General features: G+C 41.8%; 1 protein-coding gene across 5 annotated transcripts in view; it reads right to left on the bottom strand.

Annotated features, from left to right (window-relative positions):
- ARID5B (AT-rich interaction domain 5B) overlaps nt 1–18,301 on the bottom strand; it is a 187,535-nt gene that overhangs the window by 116,186 nt on the left and 53,048 nt on the right. Inside the window, exon 1 of one of the 5 annotated variants that reach the window (XM_079975580.1) lies at nt 2,497–2,666. The exons of the other annotated variants lie outside the window; for them this stretch is intronic. The gene's annotated coding sequence lies outside the window, so the exon portion shown is untranslated. Of the gene's footprint in view, nt 1–2,496; nt 2,667–18,301 lie in introns of those variants that run through there. 5 annotated transcript variants of the gene reach the window in all.

Raw genomic sequence — 18,301 nt, 5'->3', positions numbered from 1 at the left:
CAGCACAAGACAATTTGTCAGCTGCCAGATCGGAACAAAAGAAGCAATTTTTAATAAGCTCCAGCATTACCTTATTTGTTTTGCAACATTTTAATAACTTTTTTGGAAGCCCATCAAAGAACAAACGAAATGGGGGGGGGGGAAATACCCAAGTCAAGAGGAAAAAAAAAATCTCTGTTGAAAACATTTTACTGATAAACTAGTTCCAATCGTTCACCTAAAAAGCACTGCTGTTAAAGAAACAATTGAATATAAATTAAATCCAGGGAATTATTGTAACTCTTATATGCATCTGCAACAGTTTCCCTACCTTAATTAATACCAGGTCTGTACAAATGGTGACCCATCAAACCACCTTCCATGGGCCGTGTCTTACCAAGTGCATGAGAACTATCACCCCTTGTTTCTGTGGTCTCTGGGTGGTGAATATTTTGCTTTATAAGTCACAGGTTGTAATTGGGCCCATCAACCAACCACTATGCAAAAGGTTAACGGTTGGCTCTTATGATGCCAATGGCTATTCCACGTGGCTCCATCAAGACAACCTTTTTATTTCCTGTTTTAAACACAGGTGAGTTGTGGAGGGCACCCGTTCCCCACCCCCTGACCTCCTGTAATGAGGCCCCAGCTGTGGGAAGCAAGCTTTCTCATAGGCAGAGCTACAAATACAAGGCTGGCAACAGGGGGAGAAAACAGGGAAACATGGGCACTACTGAGGACTGCAGGATGCTATTTCTCTGAGTGACAGGAGCAGGTCAGCAATAACTCACACGGTGTTGGCGCAGTTAACTCTTTATTCAAAGAAACAAGAGAGCTCAGGAGGCCAGCCCTAGTAAACACGACAACTCTTCCTGGTAGAACTTGCTTCTATGAGGCAGTTGCAAGGACTGAAGGTCCCCACCTTCCCACAGCTCCTGAAGTCTCCTCCTCCCCAGGTTCATTCCCAAGCAATCTGAGGCTCCATCGTCTTGCCTGTCTTTGTTCTGCCCTCTGTGGGTTCTGGGACACCAGGAGATAGAGGGGCTGGTTGCAGCAAGAGGGAAAAACAGCCTGACGCCAGTGGCGTAGCTAGTCGCCTGGGTGCCTGGTGCATGGGTGTATCCTGCCGTTGGGAGCAGGGTGAGCCACCCATGGGGGTGGGGCGATCCACTTATGGGGCTGGGGCAAGCTTCTCCGCCACTTGAAGCTTCTCCGCCGCCTCCCCATCAGCTGTGGGGTGGCTGAGGGAGAGGCAGTAGGCAGACGCAAGTCCCACGCTGCCATTTTGGGCAGCGTGGAACCTGCAGGCGCCTAAGCCACCACGTCACTCCTAAAAGGTTTCGTGAGCCCAATTTTTTTAAAAAACTCATTTTGACACCCCCCTCAGTAATGACACCTCAGGCAAACTGCACCCCCGTACCCCCTTCCTCTGCCACTGCCCGACTCATTGCTGTCTTCCACAGACTCTTCAAGCTCACTAAACAATGTGAGCTCTTTAGCTTCCGACACCTCCTCCTCCCAGTCAGCTCCCTCTGACCACGCATCATCGTCCCCCCACCAATCCCTGGGCTCTGAGCCTTCTTCCCCTGGGAGTTCCCCCTTGGGGGTGCCCCAGCTGGTGCCCCCCCCTTGGCGTCCAGCCAGTCCCTGAAACTGGGAAAGCAGAGCAACTTTGGGGTTTGTGGCAAACAGAAAAACAAAGCCTTCCTTCCAGAAAGGAAGTCGAGGACAAGATATAAATGTTCTGCCTATTGTGAGAATGCAACTATCATTACTTCTGTACATATTGTTGTTCAGAATGGATAGGTGCTTATTTTGAAAGGTGCTCATTATTACTTCAAGAGAGATGCTCTTACGCTTTAAATTCCTAGGCTTAAAAAACAACCCATACCCATGAATTTTAATGTATTTATGAAATCAGACACAATTTCCCCACAGTAATACTGCAATCTATTCCATTTGCAAGAGAAAGAGTCTGAGGCACTGTTTTAAGGGTAATAATGGATAAATGTGAGCCATAGATCAGGTCTTCACTTCAATGGCAGGCCATGGCTCTGGAATATGGGAAGAAACAAATTAAAGCTCTGGATATAGACAGTGTGCTTTCCCCAAAACTTTAGGCTGAAGGTTATGGTCCTCAAGAAGAATATAGCAGGGGAGGCAGCCGAGCTAAGTGGTGGAGCCCGTGCTTTTTATATAGAAAGTTTCAGGGATAGACTCTGGCACCTCCAGTTAAAATATTTCATGAATGCTAGAATGGACAGAAAAAGTACATAGACCATTTGTCATGTTTAGTATTAGGGATATACAGAAACTTGTCCATATCAATTTCACAGGTGCTCATTCATAAATCTATTCTGTCCAGGTGCCAAGTCTGCTCCCTTGCATAGAAACTGTGGTTGCCACAAATCCATGCCCCTATAATTGTGTGCAGGCAGGCACATCTCAGTTATCTCTAGAAGAAAATGGCTGCCACTCACTATGAGCGGGAAAAGGGTTGTGGCTGGGAACACCAACTTGATGGAGGGTGAAGTCTTCCTCTCTGCCCTGACACTGGGGAGTATCTGAAGCCCTGTTCCAGATCCCTCAACAAAGTGATGCACGCTTGCTAGGGCAGGGCAATATATCACAATGTGGAGAAAACAGTGAAGCCAGCCAATGCCTCTGCATAGCTCCATCTGTATTTCAGACATTGTGATGTATCAGTATATTGTGATGTTTAGCTGGTGGTAGATCATGAAGTTGAAAACCAGGTATGGCCCAGCCCTAGCGCTTGGCAGTAACCAGGACCAGGACCTTTTCTGCAGTGGCACCAGCCTTGCCAAATGCCTTGCAAGCTGTGTAAGGTCCCATACCGCTTTAGACAGTTGGTGAAGACACGGCTGTTTCAAAGAACTGCTGGCTGAATATTTGTGCTTTCTCGTATTTTGATATTTTAATTCTGGTGGTGGCTTTGTCACTGCTTTTGCGGTCCTGATATTTATGGTCCTGCTTTGATTTCTGACTGTGGATTATTTCATGTTATTACTGCTGGTTCTGATTGTTCACAGCCTTGCATTTCTTCTGGAAAAGGGCAGGACATTGGCTTTTCTATTATTAGTAGTAATATTAGTATTAATATTATTACCACCACCATTCATCATTATCATCATATTTATTACTGCCCTTTGTGAGCAGGTCCCAGGCTGGGTTACTTACAACAAATTAAAATTCACTATTAAAAACAGTTAAAACAAGGGGAAAAAATAAATAAAATAAAATAAAAAACGCTGGACAACCTGTGGCTCTCATAAGGGCGTGGCCACAACTCAGTGGCAGAACATCTGCTTTGCATGCAGAAGGTCCCATGTTCAAACCCTGGCATCTCCAGAGAAGAAGACAAAGAGAGACTTCCCAGTCCTGGGAACCACTGCCAGTCAGTGCAGATATCACTGAGAGAGATGCACAACGGTCTCACTCAATTCAAGGCAGCTTCCTATATTGCTTATGTTTCTCCAGATGTTGTTGGATTGCAGCTTCCATCCTCTCTGACCATGAACCAGACAGGCTGGAACTGGTGGGAGTTGGGAGTCCAACAACATCTGGACCGCCCAGTTAATGGAACAGAATCAGAGCTTAAAATAAGGCAGCTTCCTAATGCATCAAGAAGGAATGCATTCTGTAGTTAACTATCTCAAAAAAGCAATGTTTAAGTACAAATCTGCTGCAATTCAGTACAGCTGCTATGCATTGCCAACCATATATATATATATATATATATATATATACACATATACACAGAACAAGTCTATTTAATAACTGCAAAACATTGTTTCAGGCAAAGTTATGGACACACAATAAAACTATTCTTTTCCCCCAAAGGTCACACTAGGAGAAGCATACATTGTTCAGCAGCCTACCCAACAAGGCTATTATTCCCCCAGAAAATAAAATGGAAAGAAAAGGGGGGGGGGTGTATAATAAGCATATATTTTCATCAGAGCCCCTGGGCTAATTTAAAGTAGAATTGCAAGGCAATCAATCATAGGCTAAAATTACTTCATTTTCCAAACTGTTTACACTTTCAAAGTTACAAACCCACTTTCTGCTATTTCAACTCACGATTTACAGCGACAGATTTAGACTGCCCTTGGCTTCCTGCCAACCTCCAGTCATGAGGGAACTAATGATATGAACAGATCAGTGTTTTATAATGGAGAAAAGCGCATGTAAATTTCCAGTATGTCTGCAAGTAATCAGGGCATGCTGACTATAAATGAGGATGCCTGAAATTTATTTTAGGAGAAATATCTTAAAGCTGCACTTTTAATCTGGGCCAAGTAAGGGAGGGGGGAAAGAGAGGGAGAGAGAGTGCAAGGGGGGGCTGGAAGAAAGAGCTTTTAAAAAGCACTTGAAGACTGCTCAAAATTTATCCTAAGTAAACTATTATCCAAACAACATGTTAACGAACATCACAATAGCCAACTGGCGTCTGTGTTTCTATCTTTAGCAGATCACTCCCTCATCATGCTTATGTGAAACATTAAGCTGGCTAGCTCATGAAATTAAAATACACACAGGCACACACCACACACACAAAGAAATGTTTCATAGTGCGTTGTAGCAAGAAGACGCAATTCCTTCCAAACAAGGTCAAGGTTTGTGGACTGCCAGAGGTCTAAATGCCTGCAAGTGAGAGGAGAGCGAGCCAGTCCACTTTTTCTCTTTCTTTTCAAAGCCTGCTCCAGAAAGGTTTGAATATATATCTCCTGTCGGATAGCAATGAAATTAAAAGAATGATCTTTATCATTTCATGGTGCAAACCTACTGACTGTGCAGAACTGCAACAGTCCAGAGGGAGAAGAAGCTGCCCCCAATTTACGAGCAAACAAACAAAATGATAAACTCTAAAGGGTAGAAACGTAATAAAGGCGATTAATTGCGCTGCTACGCTTTGAGCGAGAAATGTCCTTTGTTTGGTTATATATTTTCATTGCTTTTCCAAAACTGCTATTCTAATTATAGGTAACCTTTAATTAATAAATCAGAATTTAATGTCAATGCAGTCTTTGGAATAAAATTCTAATTGCCCTCATCCAGAAAAAGAGATCTATCTGTTCATGCCTTCTACTGTACATGCATCGTTGAGGCAGACGTGCATCTCAATTTGCCTCACCTTGTATAAGGTGATGCTCGCCAAGTGTCATGGACTGGCTGCATACGGGTAAGTGGTGGGAGCATCCCCTGGGGAACCCTCAAGGGATGAAGGCTCAGAGCTAGGCGATTGGTGGTGGGACGATGATGTGTGGTCAGAGGGAGATGATGCCAGAAGCTGGAGAGGGAACAGCTTAGTGAGCAGGAAGAGGCTGGGGCAGAGAGCAGTCTAGAATCAGAGGCAGAAGCTGGCAAGGAGGGGGGCCAAGAGGCAGAGATCAGTCAGGCTGCTGAAGAAGCCAGGGATTGTCCTCCTCCTGCTATAACCAGCTCCTCTCCCCATTGGTCTCCTGGAACCCACAGAGGTATGAAGTGGTTGGAGCAGACAAACAAAGCATCAGCGTTCAGATTGCTTGGGAAAGAACCAGGGGAGGAGGAGACTTAGGGAGCTGTGGGAAGGCGGGAACCTTAAGTCCTCACATCTGTCTCATAGGGGCAAGATCTACTGAGAACAGTTGCTGTGGACTCACTAGGCCTGGCCTCCTGAGCTGTACTGTTTCTTTCCCTGACACCAGTGCCCACTGAATTGGGTCAATGTGCAATTTGATGTGTATGGGGACATACAGCCACATCAGGGATCACCAGTTTTGTGGCGCATGTCTAGGGTTGCCATATTTTGAAGCGCAAAAAAAGCGGACACATTTGGTGACTTCTACTTTTAACTATGGATCGCTATGATGGCCCTACCCATGAAAAAGAGGACATATGTGTCCTGGAAAAAAGAGGACATATGGCAACATTACTTGCACCGTATTGATGTCAGTAAGTCTTGAGTACAGCAGTAGGAATGCGGCAACATTTTAGAAGTCTTCCATTTTCTGGTGAAGATAATCACTCTGCACGTTGATTCAGCTAAATTCAGCATGCATAAATTACATTAATTTCAATATGGAAAGCGTTAAGCATGTACATCTCCCACGAAGATTAATGGACTGTAAGCATGCTAAAAGTTAGCTGCACCTTGGCTTCTGTTTCACTGTGTTCTATCCGCTGTCAAAATTGTCCTTTTGTACAGCCTTGCCAGCTATTTCAGGGGTATATTTTACTTGCATTCCTTGTGTGGAAAAAAAGGGCAAAGTAGACATAAGTGAGCCAAAATGGAGGCTTAAGCATGGTGGCAGAGAGAGAGTCTTCATTAATTCCAATTGCAAAAGATGGATATTTCAGTTACACTATTATTACAAGCTTAATTTCAATTGGATAATTGGATAATGCCAGAAACAATATACTGAGCATGCTTTGTTTTAATGTCCCATGGCTTTGAAGTTCCGTAAATCACTATTGGTATTTGTCATGAAGTGGGAAACAAAAAAAATTAAAATAAACTAGCTGAACAAAATATGACACTTCAGTGTTCAGAGACTAAATCGTTCTATTGGCAGAGATTCTCAGCGCCATTATGACTAAGAAATCATTTCTCCTTTCTTAGTAAAGCATCTGATATTTGAAGGCAAGGGTCAGCAATTAAAAACTGCCTGAGGATATGTAAGCTGGAGGACCCTAGCTGTGTAGGTTAAAAAGAAAGCAAAGACAACATATTTTAATCCAACATGTTTTTAGGGTAGCTCTTTCTCAAGGCATACAAGTTTCATCAAGGCCATTTAAATCAACTCATTTTTAATACAGTGGTAGCCCGGGTTACATACGCTTCAGGTTACATACGCTTCAGGTTACAGACTCCACTAACCCAGAAATAGTGCTTCAGGTTAAGAACTTTGCTTCAGGATGAGAACAGAAATCGTGTTCCGGCGGCGGCGGCGCAGCAGCAGGAGGCCCCATTAGCTAAAGTGGTGCTTCAGGTTAAGAACAGTTTCAGGTTAAGAACGGACCTCCAGAACAAATTAAGTTCTTAACCCGAGGTACCACTGTAATCACTCAAATGTTGAAGGTAACACAGAACATTTAAAATGTGGCAGAGACAGTTTAAAAGAATGTCTTCTGCCATGAAAATATTGCAATGTCATGAAGCCAACTTTTTTTGGGGGGGGGGGATCTGCATATGTTCCAAAGCAGGTAGGGCAAAAGCAGAACAGTGAGAGCAGTAATTAATTCTCAAGTTTGACCTCACTGTCAAGGATATCCCCGATCTAAAACTAATTTTCAAGGCCTCTGAATGTTCCTCATTCAGAAGGAGTCAGTTCCTCATTTTAAAGTCTAGGCATGAAAGACAAGGAACATTTATTAATCTCACCAAAACTCACACACCCCTCTCCACACAACAAGTGACAGATTTAAACCCTGTCCACATCTCATGGAATCCTGGCTCCCAGGCACACAATATTCAAGGACATGCTATGGTTGCATAGTCTGAGAAAAATGCACTCTGCATATGCTCAGCGGGTAAGTTATGCTTCATTCTTAATTCACATACTCCAGACAGTGGTTTAACAATGACTCTCTGTGCTAAACCCTGACTCAAACAGATCCCCTAATGCAAAAACATCATGGGAAATGGCAAAGAGGGACACAGGAAGTGCAGGAGATTTTTGAAAATGTACACTCCTCCCATTATCCATCAGTTGCTCAGGGACAAAGGGAATAATAGAATTTGTAGAGTTAGAAGGGACCACAAGGGTCATCTAGTCCAACCCATGCAATGCAGGAATATTTTGCCCAATGTAGAGCTCGAGTCCATGACCCTGAGATTAATAATCTCGTGTTCTACCAACTGAGTTAAGGAGGAACACAATAACTTTATTCACACTACATCTATATGTGAATGGGGCTGGTCTTGCAAAGAAGGGGCCAAGGTTCGTGAACATAGCAAAATAACCACAATCATAATAAAACCTCTTAAGGGACTTGGTTTCCAGTCAATTGTAAAAGTCAGATTTTGATCATGAGATACATTGGGTCTCTTAAGTCATGGTCAAGTGATCATTCTGAGAGGATAGGAGATCCAAAAAACACTTGGATACTTTTCTGAATGTAATGAAAAAGAGTTACTCAGTTAGCTAAACCAACTTTACATTGCAGCCACCCAAAGTAACAAGAAAAAACTAATCCAAATGTACATGAACATCATTTGATCCTCATCAATCAATGAATCTCGGGCTGAATGTGTGAACTCACGTATGATTTACATGAGACCCCAAAGCTCTGCCTGTGGTGTAACATGACTTTCTCACACCTGCAAGTAATCACCTGGTGTCGCAGAACAGCGAGAACAAGCTTTAATTCTTCCGTTTAACCTTACGGTCTAAGATATCCCAGATCTAAAACTAATTTCAAAGGCCTTTGAATGTTCCCCATTTAGAAGGTCAGTTCCTCATTCTAGACATGAAAGACAAAGAACTCTCCCTAATTTAAATTTTAAAAGTGAAAATTAAATTGAAACCCTGGGCACAATTCACCCAAAGCCAAGCACACATTTCAATGTGGAAGAGTTAAGCACTCTCAGTGGTCTCTCTCCAATGGAAGTCAACAGCATTCTGTTATCAGGCAGAAAACCTACATTTACACATATTCTCAACTACAAAGACTTAATAATGAGAAGGATGGAGTCATGGAGTCTAGATAGAACAACAAACCATGGTTATGTGAGTCAGGTTTGGTTGCATGCCACCACCCTCCTCTCCATCACAGGAATTCCGTCTCTGCTTTCTTGGTTGGAGACAAATCATAGTTTGCTTACTTGAACAAAATGGGAAACTCTGGTCTGCATCAAACCAAGAAAGCAGGGAGTGGGGAGCCCAAAAGTTCAACTAAACCTTGTTTACATAATGCCAAACCATAATCTGGCATCACACCCAAACCACTTCTTTCTCTCATGTTTCATGGTACAGTTGTACCTTGGATCTCGGACGCCTTGGCTCCTGAATAAATCAGCTCCTGAATGATCGAAATCCGGAAGCGAGTGTTCTGGTTTTCGAATGATTTTTGGAAGCCGGACATCTGCCAGTCAATTAGAAGCTGTGCTTTGGTTTCCAAACATTTTGGAAGTTGAATGGACTTCCAGAACGGATTCCGTTCAACTTCCAAGGTACGACTGTACTACCATCTTGCCAGTCATATCTGCTGGCTTTGGATCAGTCTTTGGATGCATATTTGATCAGTAGCTCTCATGTATCAACATTGGGTGGGTGTCAAAAAATTTGGGGGAGGGGGTAAGATCACATTCAAGGCGTGTTACCATTAAATGAAAGAAAGAAAGAAAGAAAGAAAGAAAGAAAGAAAGAAAGAAAGAAAGAAGACAACTGAAAGAAAAATGCTATGACTAAAAAAATATATTTCGCTCTTAGTTGCTCAACTTTCACTTTTATGACATCATTTCCTCAGTTCTTTAACTTATGCAAACAGGAAGATGTCAGTGTAATGAACCACTTGCACTAGAGAGGGTATGTATGGGTAAGGGCAAAGAACCAATATTTAAATGTGTTAAGGGGCCGGTGAGGGATATAATTTTTTTTTCTCTTTCAAATTTTCTTTGCACAACTTTAACGAACTGGGAGAAAAGCCCAAATGTTCCTGTTTTTAGGTCACCTCTGAGTTCATGGGTTTTGTTGAAAATTTCCACAAAGTTTAAAAAACAAATCTCAAGTTCAGCAAAAATACAAGTCAGCTCTATAAACAGGACTGGAACATAAATTGCTTGATGTAATTTTAGGCTGCATAGAAAGAGAGCTACTATCGACAGACATAAACATTCATTTTCAGTCACACTTCTGAGTCATATGGAGCAGAGTCAGATTTGAAGAGCAGGTCTGGATTCCTGTACTTCACTCCACTTGAGAAATACTGCAGGACGTACAGCACAAAATGTCATAATAAACAGAACTGAGAAGGGAGGGGAGAGAAAGAAAACATGTTTTTCTCTCTGTTCCCCCACTTCCACCCGCCCCTGATTTTCCTACAAGTGAATTTTGTGCTTTTTGCCTTTATAAGTTAACCAAATATACTTCTCCCAAAAATCAAAGCCAAAAGGCAGGAGGCCAAACACAGTTAACAGATAAATCGCTGTTCCTGATTATAGAGGATTTCGTTCATGTGTTGTGGGCTTGGTGACAAACATTGCAGTAAGGAGAAAGAACACAATTTACACAGCGCGTCAACCTATATTCACATAAAACAGAAAAGGAAAAGGATATACTTTTGAAGATCAGCGGGCTCTCTGGAAAAAAAAACTTTTTAAAAGGAAGAAAGGAAGAGGTAATAGCCTCTTTGTTGGAGGTCAAGGCTTTCAAAACTTGGAAGTGCTCTCCTGTTGCACACAGCATAGCATTCTGTGTATTAAATGTGTTAACTGGCGTTAACACCACTAAGATCACTGTAAACAAGGGTGAATCACCAGTTCTGTTTTTGTGTCCTTTTTGAACTGGAAGACCTGAGCATTCTCTTCTTCTGTTCTAACGTACAAAATAGCATTGCCTCTATAAACCTATTGCCGTCTCCTTGCCAGCAGTTTCCATTTAATTAAACTGACAGCAAAACAGGACCCTGGCTAATGTGATCCAGACCAGTTTTCCTACAATGTAAATTCTCAGGCATGAAATTACATCTGAAGCAGACACAATAATCTTTCTATATCTCAGACATAAATTTAATCTTCACTAAAATAACATTTCCTTTGTCTAGATTGGTCTGGTTCAGAATTCAACTGTGTTTTGGTTTTTTTGAGGGGGGAAAAGTTTGGTTAGTTACTCAGTTTGAATTCACCTTGCAGTAAATTCAGGGAGGAATTCACCTTCCTTGAAAGATCAGGGGTAGACATAGGTGCCATCTGTTCTCCCAGATAGAGGTCTGGGACTGGAAATGTATTTTTCCAGGACAGATTGTGGATTTCATGGACATTACACCAGAGTGTTACACAGAAATCCAACTACTGATTTTAACATTACATTTCTATACCACCCTTCATTTACACAACAATACATGACATAATACAAATAGAAAGCAATAGCCACCTGCATAACAGTTTTGAATTCTTCAATTAGCCAAAGGCTTGGGCGAAGAGGTCCTAGTTGTGTATCACTTTTGTGTGAACAACTCCAAGTAGCTTGGGTATCATTTAAATTACCCAGCACCATGCACAAGGACCAATTTTGTGGTTGGGACTCTCACAATTAGCTGGGTCACTTCAATAGCGCTAAACCTAATGGTTTACAAGCGGTCCAGGTGTATTACTAAATGCGGACACAATCTCACAAGGTGATAAGATAAAATCACTTGCTACCTCCTCCCCCAAATGCAAGTGAAATTGTAGACAAGCTACATACTGATTTTGATTACACAATCTATTTGGGTCCTTTCAACATATCTGAGTGGTAGAGCCCTTGCTTTGTAGCAGAAGGTCCTGGCTCAGTCTCTGAAATCTCCAGTTAAAAGGATCTCAGGCAGTTGGGCTAGGAAAGACCTGTTCCTTCGAACTCAGATAGCTGCTGTCACTCAGAGTAGACCATACTCAACTAGATGGTCTGAGCCAGCAATGATGATGGTGATAATCATTTCTCACTGACCCTTCACCACAAGGTCCCCGAGTAGGTTACAACAATATAAAAATACAATATTAAAATCAGATTTTAAAATTCACCACCAGGGGAATAGGGAGGGTCATATATACAGTGGTATCTCTGGATGCGAACAGGATCCATTCTGGAGCCCCCTTCGCATACTGAAGTGAACGCAACACGCGTCTGCACGTGCGCAGGTCGCGATTCGCTGCTTCCGCACATGCACGTGATGTCATTTTGAGCATCTGCGCATGCGCAAGCAGCGAAACCCGGAAGTAATGCACTCCGTTACTTCCAGGTCGCTGCAGGGTGCAACCCGAAAAGCCTTAACCTGAAGCGACTTCAACCCGAGGTGTGACTGCATCGGGGTCAAAGGCCTGGGTAAGAGGTGAAGCTTCACCAAATGGTGGAAACTATACAATGAAATTGCTAGAAGTGGGGAGGGAATTCCACAATTTAGCATAAACCAGTGACATGTAAATGCATCACTAATAGTGGATCCAAGGGTTAAGAAGGCAGTATCTGCAAGGGCTGTAGAGGGAAGTGAAGTGTATAAAAATGGCTATGCATTACAGTGAAATAGTGTGATCTTGATTCTTCCTGTAAAGTTCTTTCCAGAGCTTCCTATAACAGCTAGGCATTGTTTGCCAAAAATGAGGAAGTCAGCTCTTTGTAGAAATGGGTCTTATGCCGGGTAGTGCTTATGAAATTACATGCATGGGTAGGAGGCACCTTGAAGCTGCTTATATTCTAAGCCTGAGTGATGGAAAGGACAGAAAATTTCCCGCAAATCATTTCCTCCCTAGTCAAGTACTTGGAGCAAAACCCTGGTACGTGCCCAACCCCAAAACCCTTGCCGCCTAGATGACTTCTAAATATTTGGAATTATTATTACCTGCTAGATCAGGTATGCAGAACAGCCTTTGACATGCCCACTCACCATGTTTACATGTTCTGGGCATGTCAGGCAACCTAGCTGAAAAGTACTGTTGTTACAATCATCTCTCTCTTTTCCCAAGAGAATTAATTGCTGTGTTTTCCTAGAAAGTAGAAGTGACTTGTTTACAAAAATCAATCAGCACACCCACACACTATTACTCCCCGCTCCCCAAAAACAGTTCCCCTTTCAAGTTCGTCAAGCAATGAACGGCAGTTGTGCCAGCCCTTTGGATGTCCCAAAGGCAACATTAAACAATAATTGTTCAGTTAGGACTAGGAGTACAAACACTATTACTGATCCACTTTGGTATCATAACCATTTCAGGCAAGGGCTTTGATGCTACAAGTATACCAGTGGTAAGGTTGGCTTCTGTCAGATGTGTGCACACCCACACTCCAAAGCTGTTCATTATGAGCCAAGGATATAGCCACAGAGACTGTTGCGAAAGTGTCAAACCACTGACGGAATGATTCACCCAGCCAAATACACCCAGTACCATGCTATCTCTGGCTATTAAGTCCTGCAAAGGAAGGTGTTCACAGTCTATGCTGCTGGCTATCTCTGATATTACAGACTTTGCGCCTTGTTATCGGTAGTATTAAGCTCACCGTAGGCCTATCGACTATACAAATGTATCAATTTCATTCATGGCTCCCCTCATCCCCAAGAATTCCAAGTACTGATGGAAGTACTGCCAACTGTGTCAAAGATTATTAGACACACATACCCCTCCAAGAGTTAAGGTTTCCAGGTTTCCCTGGGGCAAGGAAATGAATTTTAAAATAATTTAAATTTGTAGTACAGTGGTACCTCTGGTTAAGAACTTAATTCGTTCCGGAGGTCCGTTCTTAACCTGAAACTGTTCTTAACCTGAGGTACCACTTTAGCTAATGGGGCCTCCCTCTGCCGCCGCTCCACCACCGCACAATTTCTGTTCTCATCCTGAAGCAAAGTTCTGAACCTGAGGTACTATTTCTGGGTTAGCGGAGTCTGTAACCTGAAGTGTCCGTAACCTGAGGTACCACTGTATTGATACACTCTGTGGGTTACATGGGAGTTATAAATTCTCTCTTTGACTCACAGCGAACCCTAAACGTGGCCAAAAATGAAAACAAGTAATAATTTTGCTGCGATTTTGCTTCCCTCTGTGCCATGTCAGGATCTTATCGAGTAGATTTACACAAGCACTTCTTGCATATTCAAATTCACATTGGTCCACAACATGGATGCAGTATTTTGACGACTCAGTTCCAGAAGTCTTATAGGCTCCGAACCCTGTGGCCTCCTTCTCTCTCATATGGGCTCCCCCACCCCCCGATATGGGAATTCCCTTTCTCAGTTATGGAGATAACTGTAGAAAATATTATCAGTAATTTACAAAGTCAGCAAGAACAAGCATTTGTTAAATATGGGCAAAATACTACTACTGTAGTTGTGAAATTTTTAAATCTATGCAGTTGAACATAGGGGGCCTCCCAATATTTGAAAAGTGCCCCCTTTCATATCCTGATAACTTAAAAGCTTCAGAGAATTTAAAATAATGAAATGTTGAAAATACTTTGTTCCACTGACAACACAAGATGTGGATCAGGAATAATGATCAGTCATGTTGTTTGAGAGGAAGACTTAACCAAAGGGGATGTACGATGAAGAAGGCAAAGGATGTAGTAAGGGATAAGAACAACCCAGCCAGACTCATCCCTATATTTACAGGTTAGCAAAGCTTGGTGCTAACTATTATGAGTTAAAACAGCAGTGCAGCTGTCATGGTAATCTTCAGAAATCAAAGGGCAGGATGCCCCTGGAAGACGCACAGGAGGAACATGCAAGCCCATTGGATGCTCCCAAATATGTCTGCTGCAGGATACTGCATCACAGCTGAAAGCGTCATAGATCAAAAATGGTTGCACGAATCTGCTCTTGAAGTTGGATGTTTGAATTTTCCTGGTCATCCGTCTGCTTGTGGAATGCTCTCCCCAGGGAGGCTCGCCTGGCACCTTTGATTAATTAAACAATCTATGGCCTTTTAAACCATGGGGGGTATTGTTTTTGTTTGTGATTATGCTATATATTTTTGTGTTTTTATATTGTAAACCATCCTGCAATCTTTGGGTGAAGGGTGGCATAGAAAACAAACAAGCAAGCAAACAAACAAACCAACAAACAAACCATCCTTGGGGGTTAATTTGCACAGAGAGCTTAACATGTTGATTCAGTCTCTTTACAGATGCATCTAGCCTCACAAGGCTTTATGCTGTCAACACACACCCTTTTATAAGGACAGATCTGATTAAAATCACATTTTAAAAAGTAGTCATTAAATTAACTAGTTAACAGGGTGCCTGTACTTCTTGATCCCCGGTCCTACATGACATTAACTAGGTCTGTGTTTTAAATCTGGAAAGTTCAGTGTTTCCAAATTCACTGGAAGTTCCTAATATACTACTTGGAAATTATAGCTCCTTTGGAAGAAAGCTGGGCAAGGATCATAAGACCTTTTTTTAAAAAGATACTTTGTCCCTTTGGACTGAAACAGCTAATCATTAGCCACCTGTTTATAATGTTTACCCATTTAGGATATTACATTAACGCTTTTCTTTATGTGGTCTAGCCATTATTTCTCCCGGGTGGATAACAAAAGTTATCCACCACCCAAAGGCATATCATGCGAAGGCCAAAGGCATTGGCTGAGCTCAGGCACACAATGGTTTGCATTTGTATCATTTGTTGAGCATCTGGAATTGCATATACTTCCCTCAAAGAATTTCCTCCTTGTCTGAAACATGGTATTCATCGTAATAAACTATGTACCCAGAAAGTCATAAATAGAATAAACAAAAAGGAACTTCAAAACACTACATTAGGAGGATTTTATTTATTATTATTTTTTAGCAAAACACACACAACAAAAATCCTATCGCTTTGCATTTTGAAGTTTTTCTTACTGGCTTTTTAATGTGGATATGTAAACAAGGTGTATGACTGTAGGGTAATGTTCTAGTCTGAAAGTATTTGAGCACTCGAGTGAAGCTATTTAAAGAATGGAGTATTCAGTTCCTCAGGCCAGATGCTAGTATAAATATGTAACTATGCTCACATTGCGGAATAAAGGTATTTTTAGTTTCTGTATTCGAACAAACAAATTACTAGAGCCCAGAGAGGGATAATATACTCACCCCACCCATCCCACACAATATGTGCTCCTCCTAGCACCATCGCAAGATTACATAGGATCCATTCATTTTTCCAGGGTTGAAAACTGGATATCAATAGTCTGAATAATGGCTGTTGGAGAATGAGAGAGGGAGATTGCTACTGCCTTCATTTCCAGTTTATACAGTCCCTATAGGTTTGCCGCTGTGGGGGGGGGGGAAGGATGCTAGGCGAGAGGGCTGATCCAGCAGGGCTTTTCATAGCTACTGAGCCCCTGGTAGGCTGGTGGGTTTGGCTTGGTGGATTGAAACTAGCACAAGCCTTCTGCAACTTGCACATGCTCCGGACCTCCCCCCCCCCCAATTTCCCTGTGTTAATAACAGACATTGCCCTATATGTACTGCCCTGTTCAGTTTGACAAAAGCACTTCCGCAAAGTCCCACTCTTGCTATAAAAATCCTAATGGTTGCTGATTTCCCCATGAGATTTAAAAACATGTTTTTGTTTTAAACGTGTTTATCTGTACTTGGAGGGAAAGAACTAGGACTAGAACATTCAAGTTTCGCCAGTTCTGCTGTTCTGTAATAAAGTGTGAAAAGATACTAAGGCAGCGAGTTATAAATGCTGGAGAAAATCAACAGATGCATCGTCAAACTATCCCTCTGTTCCTTTCACCAGCATCAGTCAAAGGAAAAAAGAAGACACAGGAAAGGAAAGCGGTTCTCCCTCTGTGTGTGTGTGTGTGTGTGTGTGTGTGTGTGTGTGCATGTAATTTATTATAAAATCTATGTAATATGGAGCAGTACTACTAGTGTATCATCAATACCTCCCCTTTTTTCGCTAATAGGATTCACAAGCCTATAAAGGACAATAGCCACACTCATGCTTCCTCTCTGAGCCGTAAGATATGACTTCGAATAAAGCTGTAAATATATCTCCTGATACTGGTAAAATTAAGAATTTATCATCTCATGGCTTATTACGCCATCAAATCCCTCTCCTTGTATGCACTTATAAATTCACAGTTATAGGTCATGAGATAAATACACTCTCTCTCTCTCTCTCTCTCTCTCTCTCTCTCTCTGTGTGTGTGTGTGTGTGTACACACACACACATATACACACACCTAACCTAACATATGTGGAAATAGCATGGATGCTTTGTATATTATGGTGCTGCCTAGAGATATTAAATTTATTCCAATGCAGGTTCCTGGAGTTCATTCATCAGATATTTCATGCTCCTGTTCTGTTAATGATTCATTTGTCCTCAGCAATATTTATATTCTGAAGTGTGATGTCTCTAGCCGACAGCGCAATGCTCTGCTGAATTACCTTTTTCTCTCCCCCCCCCCCGCGCCTTTCACAGCGTAACAAAGTTGAGCACAGACAAATTGAAGATGGCCTTTGGAACACTGTCAGAATAATACCTGCTTACAAAGCATATCCAGACACATTACTCAAGCCACATGTAATGCTCTGGCTGTCAACGTGCCCACAAAGTTACTAAACTGGCAATCGCAAAACAGGAGTGCGATATACATATTTAAAAGTTTAAGGTGGTGGTAGAAATGGTTAGGACACATTCTTTGGTAACTAGGCTCTTTCCCAATTTCACTTCCCCACAAATATTGATGCAAGAATTCCAGCAGTTATATGTCATGAGCTGTGGAAGTATCTTCCTTCTTTAGGAGGTCCAATCTATGTGGTGTCTACTCAGAAGTAAACATGATTGTGTTCAGTTTTGCTAGGATTACCATATCAATGACCCCTCTATATTACCCCAAAATGAGAAAAGCATTTCTTTATCATGTTGCAAAGGCAACTTAGCTGTGCAAATTAAATTAGGGAGGAATTCATTTAGAATAGCAGATCTTAGTAAACAAAGTTTACGCAATCACAACTTGCCCAACCAGATCCTGCCAGCAAATCAGTTCTTTTTTTTAAAAGTGCACGTTCTCATTGTTTGACTTCATATAATATAATATTGTACCAGTGATTTACTACACACTGGTCTTGCAAGGAAGTCCACTAATCCAGGTTTGGTTTAGCTTTCCTGTCAGCCTGTGCTCTTCATCTCAGTTCTTATTCATCCATTTTACTGTAGTCATTAATAATTATCCCTGGAACAAAGAACTCGTTTAAATAAATATAAAAGTCTTAAATAAATACTTCCACAGCAAGAGCCCATAATATTCCACATGTACACCAGGAGTTCTGACACCATTTCAAAATCATTGGAGGACAAGCTCATGACAAGGAAGGGTCAAATGACAATTAAGGACTAATATACAGGATAGTAAATAAAGCAGTGTTATTTATTGCAAGACAGCCCTGTAATAGTAAGGTTATCTTGATGTTACCAAAGAGAGGAAACCAACTAAAATCTGAGAAATATGCTCACAGAACACCAATAGCTTTTAATTACTTGCTTTATTACCCTATTTTTATAATGAAACAGGGCTATGCTAATGCATGTGGGTTGCAATTTCTCAAAGTCGTTTATGTTACATCTGTTAAGTTTGTAAGCATAATTGTACAATACTGGTATTACAAGACTACTAGGCAATTTCACATACCTGTTTAAT

The sequence above is a fragment of the Podarcis cretensis genome (genome assembly GCF_951804945.1).
Source record: "Podarcis cretensis genome assembly, chromosome: 5".
NCBI lineage: Eukaryota > Metazoa > Chordata > Lepidosauria > Squamata > Lacertidae > Podarcis > Podarcis cretensis.
This window is presented reverse-complemented; position numbering and strand designations above follow the sequence as displayed.